Source organism: Tympanuchus pallidicinctus, unplaced genomic scaffold (genome assembly GCF_026119805.1).
Source record: "Tympanuchus pallidicinctus isolate F22 unplaced genomic scaffold, pur_lepc_1.0 scaffold15, whole genome shotgun sequence".
Lineage (NCBI taxonomy): Eukaryota > Metazoa > Chordata > Aves > Galliformes > Phasianidae > Tympanuchus > Tympanuchus pallidicinctus.
The window spans coordinates 7,883,684-7,909,816 of NW_026294669.1; positions in this window are offsets into that span (position 1 = coordinate 7,883,684).

Here is a 26,133-nt window from a genome sequence, read left to right on the forward strand (position 1 = left end):
TATGCTTTCTTAGTTTTGATTAGGAAAAAAATGTGGGGATTGGTCAGTGTTGCAGATCAGAAAGACTATTCAGCTGCAAGAGAGAAAAAAAAAAATTTGAAACATTATTCTCTCGCTTATTTACTGACCCTAAGTGCAGTGGTCTGTCTTGACTGAGCTTGTTTGGATATTTTTTAATGAAAATAAATACCTTGTAGAAAATGTTTTCTCTTCCCAAATGAAATTTTCCTGTGATGTCTGGTATTTTACATCACTTTTTTTTTTTTCTTTTTTTAAATATCCATTGATTTTTAATTGAAAAGAAATCAAAACCTCAAAGCCAACTGGTTTGATTTTCCTGGTCCAACAGGCTTCATTGTAATAGTGAAACAAAACTGCGCACTCTCACTTCTTATTTTTCACTCTGAAGCGTGAAATAATGAAAGTGTTTTTCTTGGCTGAAAATGTAAAAAAATATATATATTTTTTAATTTTTCTTTTTAGAATATTCAAAAATTTCTCCGCTTAATGCAAAATATTTTGCCTTTAAATGTTTTGTACTTTCCAATGAGCTCCATAATCACATTGCCTACGTGATCATAGTCCAGAAATGGACTAAGATCAAGCTACCATGGAAGGTTTGCATACAGAGGTTTGCTCAAAGTTACTCCTGCATCAGTTGTGACCGAGCTACTTCTGAGTAAAAATTTTCTTGCAAGTCTGTAGAAAGCTTAATTGGTTTTTAGAGTTTGTTCTGTTTGTTTCCTGGGTTCAGACAAATGGATATGCCCTCTTTCAGTACCCCTTCCTTTCTAGACTGTCTTGCTTTGTACTGCAGTCATAAATTATTAAAATGCTAGTATAAAGCCTTCTTAAATCCATAATAAGCAATTTTAATAGTAGAGATACCAAGCAAATGTAGGGATTATTGTGAAGTTTCTAACTCATGAGGGAATTGTGATGCTTAATTAGTTAATGCTTCTACATTTCAAAAAGAGGTTAAGTTCTAAGTAATACTGTCCCTATCTTTTCTGAAATCTATTATCCCCATTAATGTAAAAAAAAAATTAGCAGAGATAGTGTTTTCATTTAAGCTGCATTTCTATGTGTCAATATGTTTACTTATTTTTGCAGTTTGCCACTGATATTGCAATCAAAGCTATCAGCCAAGGCTTCATAGACAAACAAGCCTAGACACACACAAAGGTGGAAGACAACTGTGCAAGAACCATTTCAGTTTCCAGCTGTCAAGGACATTATAAAAGGACATTATAGAACAAAGAGTTCATAAAAACAAGAATAGCATATTCTTGGCTCTCTATTTGCAGTTAAAATATATTACAAACTTCACCCACTGTCCAGATGAACTACAATTAGAACATTGCTTCTTTTCAACAAGAGTCTCTTCTACTTGAAAATACTTTTGCTTTTCTTTTCTTCTTTTTTTTCCAATTAAAAAAAAAAAAAAGCTTTTTTTTTTTTTTTTGTCTTGATCAATTATTTTGACTGCTGTATAAAAACTCCAAGTAAATTTTAAAAGTTTTTTTTTTATATTGTTCTTTAAAATCTTTTTAAAAAAATGTTTTCAAGATAAGAAACATACCCTGTATTACACTAAACATTCTCTTGGACTCCAAACAGTATACTAAAAGACATTTCAAAATGTTAGCACAGCAAACTTTATTTTCTTATCACTGTAGGTGAAGTTGAACACACCTTTTATCTCATCATAAGTGCTAGTATTAATCAGTGAGCCTCTGAAAGCTATACAAATTCAGTATCACATCTGCAAAATGGATCAGGAAGAAATATATCAAATCAATAAAAATAAAAGCAGGAACAAAAACATTAAGAGGCACTTCAGTGGTCCAGTTTATTTGCTTGCTTCTTTCTAGCTATATGAATTCATCTGAGAAAACAAACATATAATTATGCCACTTCAAATTGTGATTCAGAAAGGACAGTTCATCCTTTAGATGGGTCGCTATGTGACAATGCATTGTCAAATGGCACAATTTTGTGTTTCTAACTCACATAGGACTATTTCCTTGTTCAAAACCAAAAGTGGCATAAATTCATTTATAATTTAAGTTAGTTGCTGGCAGCTCCTAAAATGGCTTTCCTAGAGAATAATGAGATAGACGGTGGGGTAAGAAACATGATAAGTGACTGTGCAATATAAGGCATAATGAATAGTGGCTCTGTCCCTGGCAGGAGACCACAGTACCCAGATAACCCTGTCATGTGATGTCATTTATAGCAAGTCATAAATTAAAAGATATGTTTATTGTGAAAGCTTCTGTCACTACAAGGAAGAAGAACAGAGTAATGCCACACTTCTTTCCAGGATTGCAAACCAAGGCAAAAAACCCCTCCTAATGTAAATGATGTCAATCCATTCACTGCAACTGAGTTTTACTCACACTTACAGCAGGAAAATTCATAAGCTACTTCTGTTTTAATTTAATTAAGTATTGATTCTTCAAAATTGTTAAATTAAATAGTTTTTAGTTAGCAAAGTCTCTCTGCAAAAGACAATCTAGCAAAAAAAAAAAAAAACTAAAAAACTGATTCTACAGTTCTGCAGATAAGTCAACGGCAGTAGACAGGATAGACATCAGGGAGATGAAAAAATATCTTTTTGAATGTATGAGGCCAAAGAAATATCCATCTTCTACTATAATAGCCTCACATGACGAGCAAAAGTTACAACTATCGATTAATATCAATTACAGCGAACACAAAGAAATCTAGAAAGTGCTCACAAATAAAATGTCACTTATAGAATCACAGTATCATTGAAAAAAAACTCAAAGATCCCCAAGTCCAACTCCAACCCATCCCCCACCACAGTCACTAACCACATTCCTCAATGCAGCATTCCTCATGGGTCTTGAACACCTCCACGGATGGTGACTTCACCACCTCCCAGTGCAGCCTGTGCCACTGAATCACCACTAGTTCTGAGAAAAATATTTCCTAATATCCAACCTGAACTTCCCCTGGCTCAACTTAATCACTACCTATTTTTTACTTATCTTTTGCTGTTTGTAATCTAAGTGGAATCAGAGACTCAAGTTTGGCTTAATTTAAGTGGAAATAGCAGCAAGTTCCAGAGCACCTTGTCCAGTGTTCCAGAGTCTCACATTAAGACTCATCAGGTCTGAACAGCCAAATTTTTAACCATATCTACAGAGGTGTGACCAACACTGAATGTCTGAGCACAGTTTTTGTTTGTTTTTTTCTTTTAATTATTTCCATTCTTTTCTTGAATCTCTCTTTATTTCAGATGCACATGCATACATAAAAATGTTTCTTTGCACACATGCACACAATTGTACATATATTGAGAGGAAAGGGGTATGGACCCAAGATTCAGTCCACCTAGGACTTTTATTATATTTTCTGTGAGCAAGATCATGATTTATGGTTTCATATTGCTAATCAGTTATTTCTCTCTTGCATTCATGTAATTATATCATATTAATAAGACTTTTAGACAAAAGCTCTACAAGGTGAATTCTCAACATGATATCCATGCAACTCCCCATAGCATGATCAACAGTTAGTCACACACAGAGAATTGATTACAGGCTTAGATTTTAGGCCATTGCTATCTTACTTTTGGGTTTTTCTTCTCATTATTTCAATGTACGTGTCAACTGTTACTCTTTTTGCTTAAAATCCATCCTAGGAATAGTATTAAGCTTATACATACTGGAATTTTATTCTAGAAAACACAGATTTTAGGCACCGCATGATGAGAGAAGTAAACTCAAAATACAGCTAAAGATGTTACAGAAGCAGGTCATGGAGATCTGGTTTCTAAGGGAGCTTCTGAACATCACAAAAACATAAGCAGTCACTGTCAGCTCCAAACTGCACACATTAAATGAATCTACAAAGAACTCTGACAGGTCTCTACAAACCTAAGACTTTCTGCCACTACAGAACATCTCCAGTTTAATGGCAAGACTGAGGTAGGAAGTTGAACCCTTACCATGCAGCAGTTCTGCAGAGTAAATTCTCCTTTAGACAAATGTTAATTTATTCTGGAGTCGCTTGCAAATCTCTGTTTAATTTAAAGATATCTGAATTTCATTTCCTACTATTTTCACTTTTTTTTTTTTTTTTTTTTTCTAAAATGGCTTTATAAAGCATGAACAGAAATTACATCTCTGTATGCTTATGTGGGTTATATTTGAGTTTCCTCTGCAGAATTTAAAAATAGATCAGAAATGCCAACATAACAAGTTGAAGATAAGATGTGTTACCTGTTTTCTGCCCCAATTGTGCAGTGTTTTTTTTTTTTTACGCTCAGAAATACTTCAAAATAGACTTCTAAAATACACCCACATTACTCACAGCTAACAAAGTTGTCCAGAGTAACAAGCAATTGAAATATTTCTAAGGTGTATATGAGGTGGTGGATGAGTGCTGTTTTCAGAGATTAGTTTTGATCTCAACTTCCTCCATGCATGAAAAGACAACAAAAAGGATAACTGAACAGACAGTGAAAGACATTTATCTCTTGGTTTGCTTTGATTCCGTTTTGCCACAGTTACAAGGTTGCGCTGGAAATCCTCCCATACCCTGCACAACCTTGCTGATGACTTCTGTGAATTGGTATTCATAGATTATGAGGAAATTTCATGCCAAGACAGATGGGGTTTACACTAGAAAAGGTAAGACCCTACTCATAACAATCAGCTTTAGAAAGTTACTTTTAGTATCTGGGATTGGTGGATCCCTTGTGTATTTTTTACGAACCTCCTTTGGGAGAAAACAAGGTGGTGGTGACTATGACTCTTTTCTTTGAGAGCCTTATAAGTAGCCAGCGTGAAAGCAGCTGACCTCTCTTCTCATGCTCAGCATGCACGTGAGTCTGGAAACAGAGATTTGAATAAGTGATTTCCCAGGGGAAAAAAAAAGGCTGTCCTATGAAAATCATCACCTCCAGGACAATGGTACTGGCGTCTTCCTGTGAGCTGTGACTTTAGACTCTCCCTTCTTCACTAGGCTTACAAAACTGCACCAAATGTATCTAAGCACTAAATTTCATTTGACTCAATTTGATGCTATTATTCTGTTATCTTGGCCTTCATAAGCCAAGAGCCATTTCATAGAGCATAATAATCTGGAAAAATATCACATACATAAGTTAGACAGCTTTAGAAGGTTACTTTGAAAATACCAAAAACTATTCCTGGTTATACTTTTTCCCTTCTCATGCTTAATTCCTATTACTTAGAGAGTTTTTCTCATTAAAAAACTCACTAATGAAGATGTCAAGATATTCATGTTCCTAAATGTTAATTATCTTGCTTGATTAAAAAGGAAAAAATAACAAGTCTGAGGGTTTAGCATAGTAAAATGTATACTTTCCTTCTATATTATTTAATATATTACATATATCACAAAGTCTATAGTATGCTGTACATATTCCATGCACACTTATGTAGAAGCGCATCAGATATTTTTTTTTGAAAGTGAACTTTGCTTAAACGGTTGAACAGTTTTCAGAAAATACTGATAAAACTCTGGAATCTTAGAGAGAACAACTGTAAGCAGACATTAGAAAATCATTAGAAGAGGTTTTGAAAACCATAAGTAAATGAAAAGGTCGTGTTGCTGTTATTTGTATGTGGAGTGTTCTTTATGTGCAGCGCTACCAAGACATTTGAACTCCTCAGAGCAGGACTCTGCAGTTGGTAGATCAGTGTCACACTACATACTCCTTTTCCATGAGATTATAACTGGAAGGCAAGGAAAACATCAATAGTTGGCAGCTTCTGATATGCAAATGCAAGGCAATAATTCACACTGTTGTAATTGTTCATTGTGGTTGACCATTGCTTTACATGATCTTAAGGAACTTTGTTGGAAAAAACTGTAATAAGATGATCGTTACTTTAAAATAATATTCAACCAGTTCTGGCAGATAGTATCTTCCTCTGCTAACGTAAGTTCTGCTTATCTTATAACAACTATTCCATGTATTTGAGCTTATCCACTGCTTGTTTTGTACTTTGCCCATTTCTAATCAAGCAAATGTTCAGTACGTTTTAGGCACTGGTCTCATTAGTTTCCTCTTTAGTATTTATTATTGCCCATGACAAATCTTTTTCTTGTACTACTGAGAAATGCAGAAGGCTAATCTAGAGCAGCATTGCTGTTGCTGGGCAATTTAGATGAGATCAATATTCATTAGCATTGGTAATTCACCAGGCAAGAGGACAATGTTTTATAATGACTAAAAGATACCAGCAGTATGTGTAAGTGGAAAATGTTATCCACATAGACAAAAAATACACTATATTCACTTCATAGACTCTCTTGGACAACCAATATCTGTGTTTAGTCAATTGCATTGCGATTTTTTTCCTTCTATCCAGCTGTACAGGAAAGAGTCCTGTACAGTGAGGATGGTGAGGCACTGGAACAGATTTGCCCAGAGATGTGGTGGATGCTCTGTCCCTGGAGACTTTCAAAAAAGGGGTGGACCCAGCCCTGGGGGCAACCTGATCTAGCTGTGCATGTCCCTGTTCATTGCTGGGGAGTTGAACTAGATGACCTTTAAAGCTCTTTTTCAACTCCAAGGATGCTATGATTCTTTGACTCTATGATTCGAAAGAGCTGACTTCTGAGATAGAGTTGGAAGTTATTTATATCTTGTTCTAAGTCTCCTGAGTTAGATATTTCTCAAGGGCTTAAGGGACGTTTGATCTGTTTTTTGGTGGTTTTGGTTTTTTTTTTTTTTCCAATTTTATCATTCACTTCCTACTCCTGATACACAACCATGGTGTGATGACAGTAGTAAAATATTAGAACAACAGAGCTGTTACATGATACACTAATGCATTTTAAAATCAGACACCAGCCACCAAAAACAAATTGCTAGAATGTACCTATTCTTCTTCATTAATAGCTTTTCAAGCTGAGCTTAATTAGAAAAATGAAGACTTTAACACATGGGAAACAAAGGAAATAAATACCATAAAAAAATAACACCAAAAAACATGACATCCTACTAACCCTCGACACCATGGACTGGACCATAACAGTGAACATCCTCAAGAAATTAATCTTACCTAGATATAAATTTAGTACAGTTTCTCCTGTTATTTTCAAGTTTCTTGCTGTGATTTTGCTGTTCCATGGAAATTTTGGACAATTGTCATCTACTTTGTTTTGAGTGGTCAGAATATTTTGTTGATCTGAATCATTAAGATGTTCTTTAACAATATTAACACAAAACATTTGAAAGCTATTTGTTTTTTTCTCAGGATTTTTCTAAGATTTTATGTAATATTTGTGCTGTAAAATTTCACTTTCCTGTCCTTCTGCAGTCATCACCAAAACAACTCTGCAGCACATGACAGCATTCATTTCATGATGTTGTCATTTGTTAAACTCCTTCAAGATTGATTCTCATTTGCTTTACTGATGTATTCCTTGCCAGTTTTAATATGCTTGTTCATTCCTCCAAGGTAACTGCATGTCTTCTTGCACACTACTTTAGACTGAATTAATAATGACTCTAATCTGTTGATAATTGAATAATGCAGCCCTCAAAATTGTATTCCAAGTGCTTCGCTTTGTTGATTGGCCACATCATTTGGCAGGAGGAATTAATTGTGAAAGATTTGCAATTCTACACAGATAGAAAAACATTTGCAAAACATTTGTGTTATCATGGAACAACTCTGAATTAGTTCCCATGAGGTTAAAGACAATTTATGCAATTGAAACTGAGGAAGCTTTTATCTGCACATGTAAACTCTAAATAAAACCATAGACAGTTTTTAACTTCTTCAATGATTGTGCAACATTCTATTTAAATTAAAAAAAAAAAAAAATAAAAAAAAATCAGCATGCAGAGCTAACCATTCTTTTTTATTTTCAAATACTTATTTTTCTCCAGTAGAATAAATGACCCTTTGCATCAGCTTAGCACTGCCAGCAGTTTCTAATCAAGGGATAATTATTTCAAGGAGTAATATGTTCAGTCAAACATCTTGACTTATAAAGTAGTCTTAGTTTATATTAAGATATCATTTTTCTAGCAAATAAAGAAAACCAGGATCTTTCATTGGGTTAATTAGTTCTGTGTTCTGAAAGCAGATTTTAAGGCTGTCTTTCTTATGCTTATATTGATCACTGTGCTAAACCTAAAGCACATCCAACTAAGACTTGAAGGTAATACAATACATAAGCCAATATAGAAAGCAAGCTATGCTTTGCACCACTGCCCTTTGCAGTACACTGAATGAGCACTGATATGAAATATGTAATGAGATATCATAATGTGATAACCCACTGAGATATAACCACAGGGGAATGACAAGACCATTCTTATTTCCATTAGAAAGAATGGAAGGAAATGTAAATTTCCTTAATATCAGCACCTCTAAATAGATCTACAGATACTACTATTCACAGTAAATTCAGTGGCCAGATCCAGCACAACTGCATTTCAGATAGTCATATTTTACAGATACAAATTGCAAAGGATCAAAATTAATTTTAAAAAAAAGCATCTACAGAACTTTCTTTGAGTCCAAAAGGTTTAGGAATGAAAAATGTGAATCACAAGCCAGATTTTCAGCTGCCACTAGATCAGCAGGACTCAAAAGTCATCAGTGGAATATCTGGATCTGTAGAAAAATGGAGGAAATTAAGGATTTACTTTATGCAAGTCAATAAACAAATCTCCATAAGCCTGGATTACAGTTAATAGTTCCTTTGTAGAAATCAAAGCAAGATAAAGAACTGGCACAATTCAGTCTATGTTGTACACTAGGGAGCCTTTCAGAAACACCTGTGCTAGTGAATTTTAATGCACACAGAACCACACTGAGCAGACACATAGCTTCTCTTTCCTGATGAACAAGGAAGGATTCAAGTATGTACCACATTTGTCTACCTTGTGGCTATAATTGGATAAGTAAACCCATATGAAACCGGTCCTTTCCAAGAATAAACTTAGTCTGATTATTTACTGTTAACTACACCAAGTACAAGGAAAATTCTATGTAATTTTGACTTGCTCGGCAATCTGTTCTGCAATCAGGAAGTATTCACTGTATTGACTTTTTGTTCATTAACTATTCAGAAATGTAACCAGAAAAATCTAACTATGCACTTTTAAGGCCTGACTGCCATCTATTCCCCACATACAAAATGCTCAACAAAGCAAGTTACCAATGCACTGGATAGATACCAGATTTGCAGACATTGTCATCCCAAGAGGCAGAGTCACCAAGAATTCTGGTTCATTAAACGCAGGTAACAAATGAAGTTTCACATGAGACATTCATCTGATGTTATATAATAAAGAACTCAGTGCTTGAGTGTCTTTCTGCTCTGTACCTTTTATGGCTGAATGAGGAGAAATTCTTAAAGATTTCCTCAGTTGCCCTGTTGCAGATTAGAGAGGAAAAAGAACGCAATTCCTATAAAAGGAATAGAGAGCTTTTTTGGAGACAGTCTGGCTACACAGCCTTTCTAATCATTGGGAGCTTGAGCTTAAGCACACTGCATGCAGTGGAGTCGCTCAAAGCTTCCCACCGTTGGATACCAGAGCCACTATCTCTCGGCTCCTCAACAGGCTGATGTTTAGAAGCTTTTTCCTGTGGATGCACATTAACATAAAATTCATGAGCCAACACTGTCTCATATGCATTTGTTGAAGAGTTCACAAATACATTTCCAGAAAATGTCAGTGGGTCTGTTTTCTCCTATTTCTTACTGAGCTGCTGTAAAATGCTACATTTGACCTTTTCTGACTTCATGCTTGGTTGACATCTGGTTACCATATGTTTGTATTATTGCTCTACCCTTTCAGGATCATACATCCTGAAAGATATCAATCCACAATACCTGCACACCTTTGTACAGAAAGTACACTTTGGATAACTGTCAAAATACCTGATGTGATAAAATACATTGTTATGGAACAAAATCAGAAAATTAATCAGTAAGAGGTCAGCTACATACACTGATGTTTTGTGTTTTTGTTTTTTACTTAGATAACAGAGTCAGTTTACATTTTGATAAAAAAGTAAAGAAGTATTGTAACAAGTACGTGTTGCAACTGAGGCCATTCAGATAAAGACTTATTCAGCTTTCACAATGAATGGAAAAAGAACAATTAAAAATCAAGAATTTGCTTTTAGGCCATATCGATTCCCCACATTCAAGTTAATTCTTACTCATGTGAATGTCCTCACTAGATTTAGCTAGTTTCTAACCGTAACTATTAGCAACCATCTCCATAGAGGAAGCAAGATAGATATGACTTCTTAAAAAGAGTGAAGGCATATTTCTCAATCATGGAAGGCTGAACTAAAGTCAGTATTTTTACCATTTGGTATTGTAAAACATCCCAGTATTTGTTGATATTCCAAAATATTGATGGCATGATAACATGGTAAGAAAGCATATTTCTAATGTGAGCTCCATAGGAAACCATTTGAGTAAAGCAGCTCTTCATGAGGTTTAGTGGATGATTAACAGCAATTATTTTTGCGGATTTGGAGATGTTCTGGCAGTCATTCTATATTTGGAGGGCCCATTGATTTTAGCAGGAATTTTAAATAATGGATTAGCTGAACATGAGGTCCTCCAGGAAAAGACATGTAGTGCAAACAGCAACTGAGAGATCTGAATTTTTGAAAGCAAAAGAGACTGTTGTCAGTACACTATTTTCATGGTTGTATGAGCAACAGTAAATGTCACTCCAGCTCTATAAAGAATACTGAGATCAAACCAAGCCAAAAGAAGACTTCTGATTGCCTATTGGAGAATGTTCCATGGCTGTCTCAGGAGTTTTGTCTTATTACAATACTAGAGACATGATATTATAGCAACACATAGAGAACCAAAATGTTTTTCCAAGAAAGTGGCCCAAGAGCTCAATTTTTTATTTTTCATTTCTACCAAGCTCACAGATATTCAGCATTGCTTCACTGACTCCTTTCTGTGGCTTATAGTTCAGGTCTGTCATAACTCTGCAGTAAAGTGGACTTAGTTTTTTTGTAAATAGAATACTGAACATTTTAAGAAAAAGAATATTTTCTTCCTGAAGCAGGAAAAAAATTCTTGTATGGTCAATTATATGGAGAAGAAATTGGGGTAGCCAGCTACTACAAGTATTACATTTGCTCTAGCTGAGTTTTACCCAGTTTCACTTAGCAAGTTGTTTAAGGTGGGGAAGTTGGATCTGATGCCTACATGCACGATTCCAACCAAGGAAGTAGCACTAGAGGAAAGCTAGAGAAGACACCAATGTTGTTGGTTTTTTTTGTTTGTTTGTTTGTTTTTTGTTTTTTTTTTTTGTGAGTAGAGGACAGAAATTTCGTCTAAGAGGTCACAACTACAAATGATGTTAGTATTCAAATTTAACTTTTTGAAAAATTTGTGAGATAGTCACAGATTACAAAAAGCAACCACCAACAAGTCTGAAAATCTCTATGGATAAAACATGGAGGAAGGCAAGGGGAATAAACAGAATAAACAAAAATATTTTCCAAACAAGTGCTGCAACTTTTTGCATTAAAGTATCAGTTTCCTTTACAAAAATCTCAAGCATCTTAAAACCAATCCAAACCAAAAGATAACAAAACAAACAAAAGGCAATGGCAGTATGTAACTGTAATTGACAATAGGAATTCCTTCCACCTTTTTCACAGTAGCCACAATAGCGTAAAGCCCAGAAAGAAATGTGGCTAACATAACCAAAACAGCTATTAAGCTATTCTAAGAAACCGGAGACAGACTCATAACTTACCGCTCCTCTCTTTTATACATTAATAAGCAATGATGTTACAGAGAGACTTTCCTGCTCACATATTTCTCTTGTGTTCATTGGCCCTTCTGGGGAAGTGCTGCACTGTAGTTTCAAGTTCTGCTTTCCCTGCTGAATTTCTGTCAACAAAGGCTGAACTGTAACCATGACTCCTGCAATCCAATTACTTAATAAAGCTGGCAGGCACTGTCTTGGGAATGTGATCGCTTGACTTAAATATTGCATCCTATAGGAAAAAAATAGCAGCACAAATTCTCAGGAGAAAAGCAGGAACTGAGCAACAGTTCCAGCAACACTGAATGAAATCTCAGACAACTCATATCTCTGAGATCTAGTCTAGAAGTACTTGAGTGCTAACTAATATGCTTTTCTCATAACAAAATGCAGCAAAATGCCATAATTAAAACTTATGATGAATTGAGAATTATGCTACCTATTAAGGAGTTTGCTGAAAATGGAAAAGCAAATCTTTCTCTTGCAATTAAAAATTAGTTTGCTGCATGCTTAAAAAACAGATAATGGCACAAAGCAGTTGCTCACAAATCTTAACCGGTGCATCACTTCTGCTCACATGGCAGGAAAGGCACTCTGTTGTAAGTCCCATTATTTCACTGTCCCTTTCACTATTCCAGAAAAGACGTCATTGTCAACACAAAGCAGCCACAAGCAGTAACATCAACTTCACTAAATGGAGTTCATCAAAGGATTTATTCTGGGACCGTATTGAACTGTTGGAGTTAACACTTTGTCCAAAATGCCTAGGCATCACTCCAGGCTGAGCTAAAAGAAATTCAGATTCTTCCTTTGCCTTCACTAATGCAGAAACCAAGCAGAGATGTAAAACCCAGGCTTATTTCTTATTATTGGTCTCTCTGGTAAAACAAGAACAGGGACAATATTACCCTAATACAGACAATGAAATTCCCATTGAGAAAGATTTCAGTTCATAAGTCCATTATGTTTCTGTGAGCCTCACACTTTTAAATTAGTAAGGATTAAAAAGAAAGCAGCTTGGTGCCATATCCCAATTTAAACTCCTAAGTACCATAATTTTTCTTTCAGATCTCTTCAAGTGAAGCATTTTCCTTTCTTTTATTCAATTCTCCTTTTCACAATAACAGAGTAAAAGTTTTCTCTAACCTGAACTAATGACCAATAAATCATTTAAAGCGTGCAAACACAGTTCAGAGAAAAGGAAAAATCAATTGAAACTCATAAAGTTTCTAAAGTCTAAAGTAGATTTTTCTGCATGGCATTCTTCAGCTCCCCTTTCCACATGCACACACACACACAAAAAAGCTCATTTTTAAGAGCTAAATAAAATAAAAGATATAATTTTATTTCATTGTGCAAACTATTAAGCAGAAATTAGTCTAAGCGAAAGAGGTTTAGGAAGTAAAAATAAAAATTTATCATTATTTCCATTTGGAAATATTTCAGATTTATTTTCTGTCACAAAAATATTTTCTCTTCCAGCTTACCCCAACGTGCTAAATTGTATGGCTCCATTATGCTTATTAAAAATTGTTAGTAGTAGTACTAGAAAAGGAAATTCAAACCATCAAGACATCCAGGGGGAAAACTATGACAAATGATATTAATTTTGTTTTACTATTCCTCTGCTCCTACTTTTTGCAGGATGGAAATGCTGAAAAAAAAATACATGCAGGCAATAGGAAATCCAGTATTAAATTATGAAAAAAAAAAAGTTAGTATCAGTGGAACATTTTCTACTATTTCTTTAGTTTGTAGCATGCATTAGGAAAAACTTGTCTGGATGAGTAGGGATGCAGTGGCACAGGTTGCCCAGGGAGGGGTGTTCAAGAACAGTGGAGATGTGGCACTGAGGGACATGGGTAGTGAGCACGGTGGGGGTGGTTTAGGGGTGGACTTGGTGATCGTAGTGATCTCTTCCAACCTTAACACCTCTCTGATTCTATCTAATTATCAATATTATGAATAGTTATTCATGATCCTGCAGAAGGACGAGCTGTGACTGCACAATACAAGACACAGATATTCATGCTTTTTTTTTTTTATCTTAGTCCCTTCTGATTTTTAATCAAGATACGTATTCCTACTCAATAAGCTCAAAATTCTTCACACTGGTAAATATATACCTCTTAGTCTCTCATCGTTCTTGAATCGACAAACTGTTGTAATCTTCATTTGATGAATACTCACTTAAAGAAGCATTCTCAAATATTTAGCCCTAAAATTTGAGCTTTGAATAGAAGGGGTTGTATTTCCATAGAACGTGTTACCTTAACGACTTTAAGCTCCTTTAAACAAAATCCAGATCCAAGCACCTGAACTTACCACTAACCACTTTTTAAATCCTAGGAGTAACCTGTAATGTACTATAGAGACTAAAGAGAAATATCGGGCAATAACTTGTACTTGTTTTGGTTCAATATGATTAACAGACAGCTGCATAGTGGATGAGTAAACATAGTGGTTGCTTGAAAATAATGGCATCCACTTGCTTAGCATTCTTTTAAGGTGAAGTTCTGGTCTTGTTAAAGAAGTCAGTGTTTCATTTGTGTCAACCTTAACATCTCTGCTAAGTGAGAGCTTTAACTCCTTAACAAGCTAGATCAAGGACTTTCAAATCATGCCTTGCTGCCAGCATGTACTGAGTACAAATCTAAGAAAGTAACTACATTTATAGTTTTAACTGATCTTTTTTCGCACGTGTGTAATTATGTAAACCATATTACCTTGCTCAAGGCTTACTGTAGTATATAAGCATCTAGTTTATAGACATGATGTTTCCTTCAGCACAGCAGTCATTCATGAGGAAATTGCATGCAATAAAACAGGCACTCTAAAAAAGTAAACCTTCAGGGACTGATGCTTAATGGACTGAGAAAACAGGAGTATACCCAAAGTAACAGGGTAAGATCTTGTTTAATATACAAGTAATTTAGTTAATAGACACATATAGACATATATATATATCTCACAAACATTTGCATGTAAACAAAGTCATCTCAAGATGACCTTGATTTGTACTGTCAATTTCAAGTTTAATCTACATTTAAACAAAAATTAAATATCATTTGCTAGCAGCTGAGAACATGCAGGCTGTGAAAAAGAATGCAAGCAGTGGATTTAGCCATATGCAAATATTTTCCTGATCAGATGTGCTGTGTCTGAAGTGAGTATGTTAAATATAAGGAGCAAACAGTATTGTAACAATGTCAGATGTTGCAGTGGTAAGATTTCTTTCTGTTTTAAATAAACTTTACCACAGTGAAATACAAGCAATAAGAAGCTGACTTTGCTTTGAAAATGTGCTAGTTATAAAGATAAGACATCTCCTGCACAAAATGACACAAATACTCATCTTTATAGCTCCAGAGGTCACAGAGAGAGTAGACAGCCTTTAAAAAGAGATGCTGCTGCTTTATGAAGCAATGATAACAATACATTTACAACAAGATGTACTCAAACCATAAATTTTCTGGCTGGAAGGTAGGAGATAAAGAAATCACCTTTTAGGTAGTTTCAACTACTCTGCGCTTTCCTGCTGTTCATTCCAAGCTAAACAGCCTTACAACATAATCTCCTGGACATACAAGTAACTATATTTTATATCATTTATGTCATCTTGTTGGAGTGCCACTGCTAGGGCCATCTCAGTTCAGAACTCAGTTCAGGGAATGATTTTTACTAAAATTCCTCTCCCACACTGGGCTAAACGGACTCACTCTGAGCTCCGTTATAGAAAAGCTGCACTCTTCAGCAGGAGAAGCCTAATCATAACAAACAAACCTCGGCAAATTCAAACAGTGACAGCACTGAAAGGATGTTAATAAGGCAGAAAAAAAATCAGATTTTATACACACAAGGATATGACAGAGGAGGTTACAGCTTCTATCTGCTTTACAATGGCCTCTATCTTTTGCATAAAAGCACAGAGTTGGGAACAAATTTCAGCCTCCTCTCAGTACCTGGATTGCTCCTGGTTTTCCTCTACAGCTGTTGTGATGCTCCAACATATTATCACAGCTCCATTCTATCTGGGTCTGCAGAGGGAGCTGAGAAGCACCAAGCAGTTAATCGTGCCTGCAAGATGCTTGTACATCTTCATTTATTGAGATGCATTTTTCTGCTTCAGCTTTAGATCCAGATCATTTAACCAAAAAAAAAAAAAAAAAAAAAAAAAAGCCAATGGCCACCAGATTTTATGTTGTGCTAGCGACTAATTATGAAAGAAGACAACAGTCGTGTCATTTCTGAGGGCATCAGATTTGACGAGGGGTGAGCAAGGAGTGAGATCAGGAGCATTTGGAATTTAGCATTTGAAAGAATACTTGCTTGGAATTTTTTGGAGGAATGTTATAGCTTTCCTATAGGCAGAATGTCAAATAACAGGATTGTTGAGCCTGGTCCTGCTCAGAGCAGTCACCTGAATTAGATAGCTCAGGATTGTGCTCAATCAGGCTTTGAGGGGGAAAAGCCAATTTAAAAGGGTTTTATCACCTTCATGTTATCTTCAGTTGATAGAGCTATCCTAAAATTTCATGCCAAGATCTGGAGAGGTGTGCTGTTTTTGGCAGAATTGTAAAATGAGGCCAGTGGCAGATTTTCACCCCATATGCTTAGAAGAAAAATCAGGAAGCAGTTTGAAGTTTAAATAAAATAAAATAAAATAAAAAAATCCTTTGCTTTTATCAATTTCAGTTAGGAAAGAGAATTATTTGTAGTTCCTAGCATGCTTTGAACAGGCAGATCCACAGGGTGGTATGATTTAGAAGCAGGCTTTGGGGCTGGTTATGACTTTCAGAGAATAGATTACAGAACAGAATCATAAAATCATTACGGCTGAAAAAGACCACTCAGATCAATGAGTCCAATCTAATCCATCCTCACCATGCCCGCTGACCATATTCCCTCACTGCCACATCTCCACAGTTCTTGAGCACCTTCACAGATGGTGTCTCCATCATCTCCCTGGGCAGCCTTTGCCAATGCATCACCACTCTTTCAGAGAAGAAATTCTTAATATCGAACCTGAACTTCCCCTGACACAACTTGAGGCCATTACTTCTTGTCCTGATTTTAAGCTTTTTCCAGATTCAGGCTACCTCGACTGCAACAGTTACATAAAGATCATGCTGTTAGGTTTTCTTAAGAACTGCAAAGATAAGGAGGGAGTTTCTGTTCTTTCGTTTTTGTTTTCCTCTACGTAAGTTTGAAATATTTACCATCTCTGGCATCTGACACTGCTAAGAAGTAAGTCTCCTTCCATGCCTTTGAAGGCATTGAAGATTATCTGAATTCCTTGCAGACGTTCAGAAACAGCAGGAGACTCCTTACTGATGAGGATTGGATGGGATGCTGGCTACAATCAGAGTTGCTTTAATATCAGACGTTCAGAGACACTTGGTACAACATACACACTTAGCAAGGACGATTAGGCCACAGAAACCTGGTAACAACCTTATCTGTTCACTAGTCATCAGCTGTTGATATACATCTTCTGCAATTACTTTAGGTGGATAAACTTACTGCAAAACACAGTTTTATTTGAAAAAAAAACTTTCTAAAGTATCTGAAGAGTAAACCTTTTGAAGATTTGCCAAAAAAATCCATTGCTCATTGACTGCAAGGAAATTAGAGGAAATAAGTATTTATATCTACTGTGTTGTATTTGGCAGTCAGCAGGTGAACCCAGATGCTCTGAAGGCATTGCAGCATTATGCTACAGTCCCTCTGCTTTATACATCCCTACGCTGCCACTCTCATGAATCTCTGTGCCATTTACTAAATCTTGCAGCTGCTAAGTGAAATGTAAGAGTAAATGTAAGAGTCAGTGAAGATCAAAGATCCAGGTCACAGCTCCAGCACAGGGAAAGGCAAAATTCAGCTTCTCCTTCTTTGCCTCACAATGGTTGCAGTTGTAATTTTATGTAGTGATTCTGATTATTTCACAAACACGGAGGAGCTAATTTCAAAGCTGATTCTTCATGGTTGATGTCCCAGGATTTCTCTAAGGGAGAGCCATTTATCCTTCATAAGATTTCTTGTTTACTGTCTGACAAAGAGCCTAGCTTTGCAAATGCAGCTGATAAATTATAGCAGCTAGAATATCCAGCAGAAGCTTTTCTCACCTTTATTCCCCACAATGAAGATTCACCTGTTGAGGGGCTACTGTATAAACACTCAACTGAAGGCAATACAGAAGTGTTTACTTCATTTCTATCCTCTTTCCCTGTTGCTAGAGCAACATGGTAACTCCTCTCTCTATCAGTACTTCATATTTTTACAATGCTGTACACATCAGCAAAGGAGAAAAAACCTGAAATAAATTGTACTGCAACATCTGAATGGGAGACCTGCATTTCAGTGATGGCCACAAAAGCTTAGTTGGAATTTCCCTGGAAGAATTCTAATCTACTGAAAAGAAAAACTATTATTAATTTTCTAAGAAAGGGGTATCCAAAATACTCTTTCCACTTTTAAGAAGAACTGTTAAAAGAATAGTTTCCTTTTTCTGAAACAATTTGTTTTAAAAAATTAAAATAAATTTTAAATTGAAAAAAAATTTAAATGATGTATTCTCATAACAATTAAGTAAAATAAAATACTAAAAATAGGACAGCTAATTCACAATCATTAGAAAAAGTTCTTGACATTCAAGCTTAAGAGCATGGAAATGGTCAAAGGTTTACTTACTTTGATTAGTGTAGCAATAATTAACAGATACCAAAATCTCTAATCTTATGTGAAATATTTCCCACGAAACACATATTGTGTCACTGTGTAGATAGGGAAACAGCAGACATAAATGAAACAATTTTATATCTCACAGATTCTGTAGTATACCCTTCAGTAAAGCTCAAGGTTAAGGACTCTACAGGGCTTAGGTCTTTAAATCAGGACTGCAGAGCCTGACTCAGAACCACTGTTGGCAGGACTCAGAACCACTTGTGAAGACAAGGATTCATTTTGTTTCCCCAAATAAAGGTCTAAAATTAAGGGTTTGTTGCCTCCTTGCTTTCAAAGAAGGAAAACATACTTTGGACTCTCCTGTATTGAACAAAGAGAGGGAGAAAAAAGGAAAACAGCAGAAAAGAAAACAGCAGTGCCTGCTATACTTAAAATGCACAAAAGCATTACTTCAGAACCGCGATCACAGAGCAGCATGGGAAATCACACAAAAGACTTCTCCTGAATATCTCCATTCACAATTGCTTTAGGAGGGTTAATCAGGTATTGTGGGATGTACCAGAACAAGTCAATTTCATAGCTGTACAAAAATGGAGATGGTGATAAATGCAGTTTAAATAAAGTGGCATGTTAGATCAACTTGCTCAGAGGGAAGCCTGCCCCGAATAGTTTCAATGCTGAGATTCTGCTAGAGACAAAATATGCGTATCTCAATCTTTACATATACCTGGAATGACAGCAGTTTCTGCGTTTTTTACTCTCTACCATTTAAGATCATGTACTGCCCACTACAAAGTTGAGTTACATGTGTTACATAGCATATTATAAATACTAAATATATAAAATGAAGAGTGTATATTGTGCTAAATGACCACTCTCTAAAATCTCTTAAAGCAAAAAAGAATTTATATGTTTTGGCTCAACTATGTTGCATATTCTCTCCCTACAGCTACCCACCAGAGTCATATTTACAATAGGCATTTATAAAGTAATGGAATACATACCAGCTCAAACTAAGATGAATGACAACATTATTTGCAATATAAAAGTAATCAAACTAATGCTTCTGCAAAAGTGATAATATTCGGAGCATTGTGATCTCAGGAATATTAAGGCAAGACCGTATATAGGCTTTAAAGGGGAAGAAGTACATGAAGATCTTGCCAAGATATGAGATAGATCTGATATCTTCCCAATATCAGACAGAAACCTGTAGCAGGCAGAGACCTATAAGTATGAAACCATTGATCACTGAGCAAAATTTCCCCTTGTATATCTGTTTATGACCCACTTATAGCAAGAGGAATGCCACTGGCACTGTTGATGCATCAAACAAATCACACCTTAGTGTTGCTACATATAAATATTGGGCCCACTGAACAGACATCATGGGGATAACAGCAGTGGGCAAATTCTCAGACACATTTCGGTGCATAACTTCCGTTAGTATTGAAGAACTTCAAGTGATTAAAACAAAGGTCTTCTTAAGTTCAATTTCTTACCAACCAGAAAGATAATTTATTCCTTGCTAGAATATATCATACAAAATAAGATACTGAAGATTACTAAGGATAAAGAATACATCTCATTGGTTGAAATGTTTACACAATCACAGAGATTTTAAGTCTTAAAGCAGATATTCAACATCAGAGAATTCTATTAGAATTTAGCATCTTCCATTTCCCTCCAAAGACTATCAACTTCATGTTATCTGATGGCTGCCTTGAGAGGGTAAAAGCATCAATATATGAGAAATGCATAGTTACATCAATGGAGAGCACAGCTGAAAAGGCCATGAGGAAATTAAAAAGTCTGAATTTACAGAGAGAATTAGAAGATCAGTAAATAAGTCATGGTGCTACACACTGCATTATAAGAATAAAGAAAACACTGAATAGCTACTCATTTAGTGAGGCAGATTCATCCAGAGCACTGAATGAGGTAGGAGCCCCATGGAGAAAGCAGTATGCAATCAGGTAATTAAAGACTGTATCATAATGTATGCATGTAACAGAGCCAAATTGAACGTGCACATATCTATCAGCATAGCATTTCCTAACTTTTCTTCATTTGACTTTGTAACTCTAACTATCTTTTAACATAGCAATTTTTGTTTTGGTTCTTTTTACATAGTCGTTGGTATACATTAACCATGAACAAATTTATATTGCTGTTCAAAGATCTAGCATTCATGCAGCTCAGCTAGATCTTCCCAAGCACTGTGGAAATATGGTTAGGTAAGGCAGACAACCAGCTATAAATTAAAGCATTCACTTGCATAAAATCTAATGCTTGAATGTACAAGAATGAGCTATCAACTTTTCTAACATGTGCTCAGTCCGATCTTCTAAGGGAATGCATTTTGTAAAAGAATACAGTTCCTGTGATTTTGATGGCTGCTCATCTGCTTTTCCATTTGCCAATCCTTCTCACTTATGAATCTATATATATTTGTTAATTACAGAGCATATATGTAAAAATAAAAGTGTCAAAGATAACTTGTTTTTTTTTAAAAAACAGATTTCAGGAAAGTTGATGGCTGAATAGAAGAAAGAATCTAAACTACTGACATGAGTAAGTTTCAACCAAAGCAATGGCAGATAGAACATGGCTATTATGCATTCTGCTTTACAGCATATGTTATGGAAATATATACTGCAATATATGAACAGGAATTGAACAGTAAATAAGCTTCCTGTGTCCTCACTGCTATCCCACTTCCTAATGGTTTCATTCAAAACCTGAAAGAATCAGGCTGACTACAAAGAGTCATCCTTATGAGGTGCTGATGGACATGCAGAAGACACTGATATGAATGACAGCCTTAGAACTGTGGTTGTCCTTTGACTGCAACCATGGACAAGAATCCTGCAGAGATAGAGGACATAGATGGGACTGTGTTTTGTGGGAGTTCATAGAGGGCCCTGGCGAGAAAATGGAACAAGTAAAGAAAGATGGAACAGTTTTTCTAACAGTCATAGAAGTCTGTCAGAGACAGCACATAAACAAGTTCTAAGTTCAGGTTAATTCTTCTTGCAGACAAAAATAAATAAATAAATAAATAGAGCAACAAGATGAGAGATGGGAATGAATTATTATGAATACTGATTCAGAGCACAGGAAATGTTAAGGCTGACCAAGCCTTGATAATACATCCAATAACTCTTTCATATAAATTTGAATAATTTGGGCAAAGGGAATAAAACAGAAGATGGCAAAATTTGCAGATGTTTTCTGTTTATCTCTCTTTACTCAATGACTTTGTTCAAGGTCTTGAGAAGAAATGGCTTAATTTATTCAGAGTTTATTTTGCTCTACAGAATTTTAAGGCTGGAGTTTAAAATTATTCTTGACAGATAAAGTGAGGTTTGTGAATATCTAAGAGGACAAACAAATAACATTAAGAAGTCTGCACAGCTCAGCAGTCTTTTTTTTTTTTTTTTTTTGCAAACCATCCTGCATACCACTCAATGTGGCAAAAATGCTTAGTTTGCTAGAAAAAAATATTAACTTCAATCAAAGAAATGTTTTACTAAAAAAAAAAAAAAAAAAGAAAACCATAGTATGTTAAGTTTAACTTTCAGACCCTCACTATTTTCAGTTTTTTTGTTTTGTTTTGTTTTGTTTTTTTTTAGAGAATGGCAGGCAGAGTATTACGTTTTTTTGTTGTTTTTGCTGTTGTTTTTTACACCATCAAAATAGGTGAGAACGATATTGGCAACCAGGTCTAGGAACTCACCCTTCAGGTGGGCTCTGCTGCGGTCAAAATTGCAGGCTGTATGGTTCACTAAGCCAGAATAAGAGACATAAGGTATCAAGGTTTACTGATAGGATACTCACTGTTCCAAAAAGAAGACACTTAATCTTCTTTTTGGTCTTTATGTGGGTCATATAAGTAAAAATACTTAAATAGGTCTAATTAAGTACTTATTTATCATAGCTTTAATGAAAATTTTAGACCAGTTATTATAAAAGCAAATACATTAATTAAAAATGAGCAGATTGCAACTTCTTAGGTTTTCTTAAGCAACAGAATAACACTTGTGAATGACTTCTTGAACCACTTTCTCTGAGAATCAAAGTTAAAGCAAGAGTTTTAAGTCACTTCACCTCTATCTAATCTGATACGTCTCACAGCCTTACATATTTTTAGATGTTGATATTATTTTGAATGTCATTTCATCTCAAGTCTTATGCTGACATCACATCTGTATTTATGCAGATAGCTTGTAAATCAAACTCAGCCACAAATTTATTTACCTAAGTTTAGTGACACTCTAAATTAGAATGTTCCCAGATATCTTACTGCACCCAGTCCTTCCCATGGCTCCCACTCCAAAATTTCACTCCACATGCAACACATGACCAAACTTTTCTAGGACAAAATATATACACAACAAAAAAAATGCACAAAAAGCCAGAATTCAGTCACTATAATTCCAACCACCAACAAAATAGTGCAATAATAATGGAAAACCTTCAGAAGTTTGATTAAATAGACAGTATCTGACTTGAAGTAATTTTTCAGGAATGTGTTTGCCTCTTACAGAGTGCAAATCCAATCGTTAATTTTATGCTCTTTCCGTTACAAATTTGGTAATTGAAAACTATCTTTTGGTTCTGAAGAAAATTTTATTAGCACTGCTGAACTTCAACACTAATTCTTAGCTATGAGCAAAGATGATTAGAATACAATTTCTGTGCTCTTTATAGAATATAACGCAACTTTCAGAGGTGTAGCTGTCAAGGGATATTGACATGATCTTGAACTAATTCCTTCTTTTACTGGTTTAATTCAAAGTCTCTTAAGTCAGGTGAGACATTAACCTGTTCTGGATCTTGCCTCAAATATGCAAAAAAGTCTGCTAGTAAAATAATACTATATGCATGCTTAGTGAAAAGAAGAAATGAACATTTGGAGATATTTTCTGGGAGACAACATGTACTCCATCCAGAAACGCTAAGAGAAATGAGTACAGAGAGCTTTGATTCAGAATCTGTTAAGTTTCATATCACTGATTTAAATGAGCAATGAATACACAAATCCTGAATAAATAAATAAGCATTAGATTAAATGCATACATACTACATGAAATTAAATTTAAATACAACATAAACAAGATGCGACTTAAATATCCCATCAACTTCTTAAAAAGTCTCCAAAAAGTCTTCTGTGTAATAGAATTAATTACCAAAATGAGTGCATATCTTGTTCTGTATTTGGTATACCTTACACATCACCAACACAACAATGAAGAAAAGGTGTTCAAGTGGAAAAGGATTATTTATTAACACCTTAATGGGAAAGAAGGAAAACAAAAATCAGGACAGGAAAAATAACAAAAAAAAAAAAAAAGCAAAAAAATCAGCTACTACAAAATATTAGACTACATTTAAGATAAAAGAGAACCGAGTGAATAATGAATGCTGATCTCATGTATCAAAAAAGGAAAAATCACAGCAGATTCAAATTCATTGAAATGACTAATAACACAAATTCGGCTCACAGATACTTTGAATATGAATAGGTCATATTATCTGGAGATGAAATGTTGCAAATATACAATTGTGTGCCCTTGTGGTGGAGATAAACTAGAGAGAAGTACTCCGTTCATGGGAACACAGAGCATCTTGTTATTGTTAATTCTCTGTCATCGTCCTCATTCCCTTACTAGGGGGTTGATTAGAGGAAATAAGAAAAGATGAGGTTTAAAGGGGGACTGAGCCAGAATTATCAAGCAGCATTATAAAAGAGAAAGAAAAAAAGCTGTCTTTGGCTTATCCTATTTGAACTCATAATTAGGTAATCCACTGTTCTGCATCTGCCAGAAGCCAGGAAAAGATGTTGGAGGAGGCCAGGCAATGGATGGAGTGGGTAGTCCCCTGAGGACCAGCATACATTTCCTTGCACTTGAGCATAGTCAAGTGCAAACAGAAGTGTCACTGTCTCAAGCACACAAACTAAGGAAGTGAAGACATCTGCAGCAAAAGAATTCTATCTTAGAGGAGGTTAAGCAGAACAGGTTTTTGTTGTTGTTGCTCTGACATTTCTATTGTTAATCCCACTGTGTCATAAAGGTTAACTAACTCTCAAGATAATAGAGACAGTATGTTTTTGATCTCTAAAACAGTGAGCTGTCCTGTTTTACAGTAAAACAGCTCACCTTTAGGCAGAAGAGAGACTAATAGAACAGAAATCTCTAAGAACAATCAGGTAAAAGGCATAAAAATATGTGTGTTAGCTAGTACCATTGTGAAAATATCAGAAAAGAAGATAAAAATCTGAACTGTCATTAAGCTGCAGTAATAGTTTTCTGCACTTGGCATTCATCAGTCCTGATACATTTTACAAAACATGTGCTATAAATAAGTGTTTTTATTATTAATAACAAAAATTATTACCTCATTATGCAGCATAAAATAAATAACTTAAATCTATAACTATACTATATCTTATATACACCACATATATGGAGATCAAAGGCTTCCAAGACTGAGCACCCATCCACTGCATGCTTAAACATTCTTACTACTGCAATTTTTCCCAGCATTTAACTAAACTTTCAGGATGATATTAATGTCCACCTTACAGGTTTTACTCTGATTTTCTGATTTAGACTGTGTTCTTTATTCGTGTAAGAAACACAAGGCACTGGAAAGGTCATAATCATTACATACACCAACATTATGATTTGCCATAATATTCAAATCTATGTAGACTCAAATGTCTTTGCCAACATAGCAAGTCAAGGATGGAGATGCATATTCTCTATTACAAGTTAAGTTAAGCAGGGTTTATCATACTAGAAGTGCATTTTCTTTCTTTTTTTTTTTTCTTCTTCTTTTTTTTTTTTTTTTTTTTTTTAAGAAAATTAATTCTGGTTTCAACAGCCTCCTTATTTACGTGAACATAGTAGCTGTCAGTTTGTTAGCAGGTCATTAGCAGTATGGAAGTGGAAACGTAGAATTATGAAAATCTACAATAATACAGAGGACATTTAGTCTCTGTTTGCAATTTTATGTTAAAACTCAGTAAGAAATAAAGTTGTTGGCCAAAAATTATCCTGATGAGGAATGAGAGTTCATCTACCTTATGCTCAAAGCAATCTCATGTGAATTATCTTGATTAAATCAATGCAGATTTATTTCACAAATAGTGTTTACAGAACACATTCCTACAACAAATTAAATTCCCCCAGAACATCCTATTTCAACACTACGTTTAGGACATATTGTGTCTCCACAGGGGCAAATGAGTTAACACCAGTGACTCAGAGAATTGTCTTTGCAATGCATGGAGCTGATGCTTCACATGCTAAATCTGAGGTAAGGAAGAGTTGATTTTGACACCACAAATCAACCATAAACCTGTGGTGTAGACATCACCTTTCGACATACCTGTATGAACTGTTATGTATTAGAAGTACATTCTTTTAAGAGCTACTGGGCTATGCCAGTAGCTGTCCAATACGAACAGAAACATTTCTCAATGATTTCCAGCAGGATTTTGATGGGCCTAGAAAGATTCTGCCATCTGAGAGAACAGAAATGGTATTCAAAGCATTTTTCAAATGAAGATCAACTTTTACAAAGGAAGACAACATTCTTATGGCCTAAGTAAAACAACCTGGAAACACATGATCTCTCAGCATGTTAAATCATACAGT